Source organism: Bubalus kerabau, chromosome 3 (genome assembly GCF_029407905.1).
Source record: "Bubalus kerabau isolate K-KA32 ecotype Philippines breed swamp buffalo chromosome 3, PCC_UOA_SB_1v2, whole genome shotgun sequence".
NCBI lineage: Eukaryota > Metazoa > Chordata > Mammalia > Artiodactyla > Bovidae > Bubalus > Bubalus kerabau.
The window spans coordinates 31,488,796-31,496,250 of record NC_073626.1 but is presented as its reverse complement, the minus strand read 5'-3'; positions in this window follow the sequence as shown (position 1 = coordinate 31,496,250).

Below are 7,455 nucleotides of genomic sequence, written 5' to 3'. Positions count from 1 at the left end.
AGATCAGTCCTGGGTGTTCATTGGAAGGACTGATGCTGAAGCTGAAACTTCAATACTTCAGCCACCTAATGCGAAGAACTGACTCATTGGAAAAGACCCTGATGCTGGGAAAGATTGAAGGTGGGAGAAGGGGATGACAGAGGATGATGGCATCACCGACTCAATGGACTTGAGTTTGAAAAAGCTCTGGGAGTTGGCGATGGATAGGGAAGCCTAGCGTGCTGCAGTCCATGGGGTCGCAAAGAGTTGGACATGACTGAGCAACTGAACTGAATTGAAGTAACATAACATGTTCACAGTTTCCAGGGGTTAGGACCTAGGCATTTTTTCCAAATTATTTTTTAGGAAAAAAAATTATTTATTTGGCTGCACTGGGTCTTAGTTAAGTTGCAGTCTGCGGATCTAGTTCCTTGTACTGTGCGTGCTTAGTCACTCAGTTGTGTCTGACTCTTAGTGACACCATGGACTCTAGCCCCACCAGGTTCCTCTGTCCACGGGGATTCTCCAGGCCAGAATACGGAGTGGGTTGCCATGCCCTCTTCAGGGGATCTCCCCAACCTAGGGTTGGAACTCAGTCTCCCGTATTGCAGACAGATTCTTTACCATCTGAGCCACCATGGAAACCCCTAGTTCCCTGACCGGGGATCAAATCCAGGCCCCTGGCATTGAGTGTGCAGAATCTTAGCCATTGGACCAAAGAAGTCTTGGGAACTGAGACATCTTTGAAGGGTATTATTCTTCCTTTCACACCTTCCAACCGTCTATCCTCAACTGGAAAACAGCTGACTGGGGAAGTGCTCTGCAGAGATCAGCACCCTCCCCCCAAACACACACCCATAGGGGAGAAAGATAACTAGATCTAAGGGCAAATGGATACCTGGATACTGAGAAAAGTGACGGCAATCTCTAGAATAAAGAGTTCTTAGAAAGCCATGAGAAAATAATAAATAAAAATAGGAAGATGAGTCAAAGATACAGGCTGGAGGCGGGCAATTTTAAACAAAGAAATAAAAGTAGTCAATCTACAAAGATTTTCAGCCTCCTTAATGTAAATTCAAACAATGAGCTTTAACATTTCTCCTACCATATGGACTAAACTCAAAAGATCGTTAAATACTCAGCTTTGGTGACCATATAAATTGTTGAAGAAATGTCAATGGCACCATATTTTTGGATGAGTTTTGATCTAGCAACTGCACGTCTATGAAAAATTTCACACTAGTGTGCAAAAATTTACATACAAAGATGTTCACTGAGGCAGATTTATGGCATTCCCAAAATACAAAATTCTGGAAGCGCTTCAAATGTTCATTAATGTAAGATTGGTCATGATTCAATAAAACAATAGAATGTACCATTTGAAGCGATGACTTGGTTTGGAAATAAATACAGTGAGATTAGGTGGAAAAATTACAGTTGCAAGCAATGTATGTAGTGAGTTATACTACACTACACTATGTATAGTGCAGTATAGTACACTGCCTATGTATTATTATCCTATACTGCTGCTGCTGCTAAGTCGCTTCAGTCGTGTCCGACTCTGTGCGACCCCATAGACGGCAGCCCACCAGGCTCCCCCGTCCCTGGGATTCTCCAGGCAAGAACCCTGGAGTGGGTTGCCATTTCCTTCTCCAATGCATGAAAGTGAAAAGTGAAAGGGAAGTCGCTCAGTCGTGTCCGACTCTTAGCGACCCCATGGACCACAGCCTACCAGGCTCCTCTGTCCATGGGATTTTCCAGGCAAGTGTACTGGAGTGGGGTGCCATTGCCTTCTCCAATTATACTATACTACACTGTAGTAAATTATAAGCAATTTACATGTAAGAATTATAAGCAATTTGCATGTTAGAACATGAATACAAATGTGGTTAATATAGACTGTTAAGAGTGGTTGTTCCGAAACATGGGATTTTGGGGGACTTTTACCTTTTCAGTTCAGTCGCTCAGTTATGTCCGACTCTTTGCGACCCCATGCGTTGCAGCACGCCAGGCCTCACCTTTTACTTTACATATTTCTTTTTATTTTTGAATTTTGTACAAGAAGCATTTTTTACATAACAGAAGAGAAGCATAAAAATGTGGAAGTAAATAATATATGGATTTAAGAATAGGCCAAGTCTTTATTTACACTGGATAAATTTGACTTCACTTTGTCACATTAAATTGATCACATTAAGAATTCGTGAATCATGATTAAAGCATTTTCCTCTAAAAATGAACAGATGAATGAAGAAATGAGTAATTAAGAGAGATTTTCTCTTCAGGCCTTTTGTTGCCCGATATTTCTGTCTCTGTCTGTCTCTCTCAATAAATTTGTTTAGAGAGTTCCTCTTTCTCAGGGTCCTTTTCCTACAAATGAAAATGTCCTCTTGGGCTTTCAATTCCTATGCCTGCAAGATGTCTGTCATGAATTTCCTTTCCGTTTCATTTTAGTTTAAGTAATATTCAAATAGATCCTCTAACACTTTCATTTGGGAAGAGAGATCCTTAGGTGAACTTAACCAGAAATGGGAATTCCTCTAAAGCTCTTTCTCATGGCATAAAATATCATTTTCCTGGGTCCTTGAGAACAGGTGGTCTCTTAGCAAAACTCTACTGTGTGATGATCGCAACATCTTTCTGTTTTGTAAAATGTTTATTGAATTGTTTAATCAGATTCAGAAACACTGAGCACCTCTCCTACTCCTGGGTTCTCGTTTCCTCCGGATCTGAGATGACATTGCACTGGGGAGGTGACTAATTTCTTAATCAGCAGGGCATGACTAACGTTTCGAGTATAACTGACGTAATAGCTTGGATTTCTTCATTCTTTGTATTCTTTTTAGAGGTTATAGGTAAGCTTGGAAGAAGAACGTGATGGTCCCCTGCTGAGAAGTGACTACCGCATGCATGTAAACACAAATATACTTCTGTGAAAAGGCAAGGCTAATGGGACTTCACCTGCAGCAGTGGCAGCTCTGATGCATGCCACAGGGTAGTTTAGATTTTTCTAGCATGTATCTCACACAGCCAGCATTTATTTCACTCCTTCCTCCCTCCCCATAACTCTTAGGGAAAAAGAACTATGACTTTGTAATAAGTAGAATGCATTATATTCTGAATATATTTCTTTTTATAAGTATTATTTCTACCAAAATTCTAGTATGTAAAAATTAACTGAAATTTATGACAATTGTTTAAAAGGAACCGTCTTTACTGCAAAAGATAAGGGATCACTTAGTCACGCATGTGCCTAAGTAATGACATCTTGACTAATCACGTCCAGGAAAAGTTTGCCACAGAGTGGCAGATAAATCACTGATAAGATAGCATTTGTAAGAGGAATATGACCGAATCAGTGAAGTCATAATGCCTTGATTTGAAACATTCAGGAGGTAGAGACATAATTTTACAGTATCTTTCTGTTGTTGAATTTAGTACACAATTATTGAGGGCCTCTTTGCATTAATGGCAGGCAAGGGGGACTTTGCTGGCCATCCAGTGGTTAAGACCCCACACTTCCAATGCAGGGGGAACGGGTTCAAGCCCTGGTTGGGGAGAACAAAGATCCCACATGCCCACATGCCACACAGCAAAGCCTTTTTTATTTTTTTAATGGCTGGCAAGAATGCAAAGATAAGGAGAAAAAAGACCCAGTCTCAAGACCATTACCCTCAAACAGGAAATGTAAATTGAAGGATAATAGCTGTATACAAAAGGAAATACACCAAGTGTTCTAAGAGAGGCATGAGCAGACTGTTTCTGAGGAAGGAAAGAATAATTTAAGAAAGAAGGAATGGTGTGGGAGGTGGCACGTGAGAAATAGTGGAGATGATTTATACTGTGCACTTGGGAACCGCAACTTCTTCCCCTAGACCGCAAGCTCCATGAGAGTTGGGTCCACTTCTCCGTTATCACTTCTCTACATCCATCTACTCAAGCACCTTGTACACCTCCTGGCACTGAGTAGTTCCTCAAAGAATGTGTAGAAGTGGGAAGAGAAATTAGCATTAAGTGCCTACTCTGTCCCAGGCCCTTTCTTGGTTGATCTGTATAACAGACTCCCGAAGGAGGAATCCTTTCGATCTATTTCCGGGGCAAGAACAGAGAGGCAGACGTGGAGAATGGACTTGTGGACACAGCAAGGGAAGGAGAGGGTGGGACGGTGAGAGGGAAGCGTTGCCGTACATACACTGCCATGCATAAATTAGATAGCTGGTGGGAAGCTGCTATACAGCACAGGGAACTCAGCTCTGAGTTCCCTGATAACTTAGAGCAGTGGGATCGGGGGTGGGTGGGAGAGAGGCTCAAAAGGGAGGCAATACAGCTATGAAAGTGAACTGAAAGTGAAATTGGTTCAGTTGTGTCTGACTCTTTGTGACCCCCATGGACTATACAGTCCATGTAATTCTCCAGGCCAGAATACTGGAGCAGGTGGCCTTTCCCTTCTCCAGGGGATCTTTCCCGACCCAGGGATGGAACCCAGGTCACCCGCATCGCAGGAGGATTCTTTACCAACTGAGCTATGAGGGAAGCCCTAATTTATGTATACATATAGCTGATTCATGTTTTTGTGCAGCAGAAACTAATGCAACATTGTAAAGCAATTATCTGTTCAGTTCAGTTCAGTCGCTCAGTCGTGTCCAACTCTTTGTGACCCCATGAATCACACCACACCAGGCCTCCCTGTCCATCACCAACTCCCGGAGTTCACTCAGACTCACGTCCATCGAGTCAGTGATGCCATCCAGCCAGTTCATCCTCTGTGGTCCCCTTCTCCTCCTGCCTCCAATCCTTCCCAGCATCAGAGTCTTTTCCGATGAGTCAACTCTTCGCATGAGGTGGCCAAAGTACTGGAGTTTCAGCTTTAGCATCATTCCTTCCAAAGAAATCCCAGGGCTGATCTCCTTCAGAATGGACTGGTTGGATCTCCTTGCAGTCCAAGGGACTCTCAAGAGTCTTCTCCAACACCACAGTTCAAAAGCATCAATTCTTCAGTGCTCAGCCTTCTTCACAGTCCAACTCTCACATCCATACATGACCACTGGAAAAACCATAGCCTTGACTAGATGGACCTTTGTTGGCAAAGTAATGTCTCTGCTTTTCAATATGCTATCTAGGTTGGTCATAACTTTCCTCCCAAGGAGTAAGTGTCTTTTAATTTCATGGCTGCAGTCACCATCTTCTGTGATTTTGGAGCCCAAAAAAATAAAGTCTGACACTGTTTCCACTGTTTCCCCATCTATTTACCATGAAGTGATGGGACCGGATGCTATGATCTTCGTTTTCTGAATGTTGAGCTTTAAGCCAACTTTTTCACTCTCCTCTTTCACTTTCATCAAGAGGCTTTTGAGTTCCTCTTCACTTTCTGCCATAAGGGTGGTGTCATCTGCATATCTGAGGTTATTGATATTTCTCCCGGCAATCTTGATTCCAGCTTGTGCTTCTTCCAGCCCAGCGTTTCTCATGATGTACTCTGCATATAAGTTAAATAAGCAGGGTGACAATATACAGCCTTGACGTACTCCTTTTCCTATTTGGAACCAGTCTGTTGTTCCATGTCCAGTTCTAACTGTTGCTTCCTGACCTGCATACAGATTTCTCAAGAGGCAGGTCAGGTGGTCTGGTATTCCCATCTCTTTCAGAATTTTCCACAGTTTATTGTGATCCACACAGTCAAAGGCTTTAGCATAGTCAATAAAGCAGAAATAGATGTTTTTCTGAAACTCTTTTGCTTTTTCCATGATCCAGCGGATGTTGGCAATTTGATCTCTGGTTCCTCTGCCTTTTCTAAAACCAGCTTGAACATCAGGAAGTTCACGGTTCACATATTGCTGAAGCCTGGCTTGGAGAATTTTGAGCATTACTTTACTAGCATGTGAGATGAGTGCAATTGTGCGGTAGTTTAAGCATTCTTTGGCATTGCCTTTCTTTGGGATTGGAATGAAAACTGACCTTTTCCAGTCCTGTGGCCACTGCTGAGTTTTCCAAATTTGCTGGCATATTGAGTGCAGCACTTTCACAGCATCATCTTTCAGGATTTGAAATATGATAGCTGACTCATTTGAAAAGACCCAGAGGCTGGGAAAGATTGAGGGCAAGACGAGAAAGGGACGGCAGAGGATGAGATGGTTGGATGGCATCACTGACTCAATGGACATGGGTTTTGGTGGACCTGGGAGTTGGGGATGGATAGGGAGGTCTGGCATGCTGCGGTTCATGGGGTCACAAAGAATTGGACACAACTGAGCGACTGAACTGAACTGAGACACTCTCAGTTGTTATTAATGTTGCCTTCGTTACTAATACTGCAAAACAAGAAATCATTTCCCTGATTTATTTTAAGGAATACATTGGGATTACGTGCTATTTGAAATATTTGAAAGCAATTATACTACACTTGAAAAAAGTATGAAAGGAGGATTCCTTTAAGATCCTCCTCCTATTCCTTTCTCTCTCTCTTCCTCCCTCCTCCTATTTATTTATTCTCCTTCTCTTTAAACAAACAAACAAAAAATCACGACTCAGGGGTCAAATTGAGATCAACTGAAACATTAGCTGTGAAATTAGCTCTGTGTGCAAACACAGGCACTGCTATTAATAGTTATGTGATCTTAGGCAAGAGAATTACTGGTCTCAGTTTCCAGCTCTTTAAAACGGAGATGATTATACAATAATTCATAGCAATGTAATAAGAACTGTATCAGATGAGGGGTATAAGGTGTATGGGTCAGTGCCCGAGACTTAAAAATGGTTAGACACTCTTTGTCAACAAAGGTCTGTCTGGTCAAGGCTATGGTTTTTCCAGTAGTCATGTATGGATGTGAGAGTTGGACTATAAACAAAGCTGAGTGCCGAAGAATTGACACCTTTGAACTGTGGTGTTGGAGAAGACTCTGGAGAGTCCCTTGGACTGCAAGGAGATCCAACAAGTCCATCCTAAAGGAGATCAGTGCTGGGTGTTCCTTGGAAGGACTGATGTTGAAGCTGAAACTCCAATACTTTGGCCACCTGATGCGGAGAGCTGACTCATTCGAAAAGACCCAGAGGCTGGAAAAGATTGAGGGCAGGACGAGAAGGGGATGGCAGAGGATGAGATGGTTGGATGGCATCCCTGACTCAGTGGACATGGGTTTTGGTGGACCTGGGAGTTGGTGATGGACAGGGAGGCCTGGCATGCTGCGGTTCATGGGGTCACAAAGAGTTGGGCACGACTGAGCGACTGAACTGAACTGAGACGTTCTCAGTTGTTATTACTGTTGCCTTCGTTACTAATATTGCAAAACAAGGAATTATTTCACTGATTTATTTTAAGGAATACATTGAGATTATGTGCTATTAATGCATAAAAACTTTGTTTCCTTAAAACTGCAACAATAAGCCTGTGAAAAAATATTTGGTGACCAGGGAGGGTTAGGAGATCAGGGAGGCCTCGTATGTAAAGTTGACTAGACCGGACAGACTGGATTGGCAATT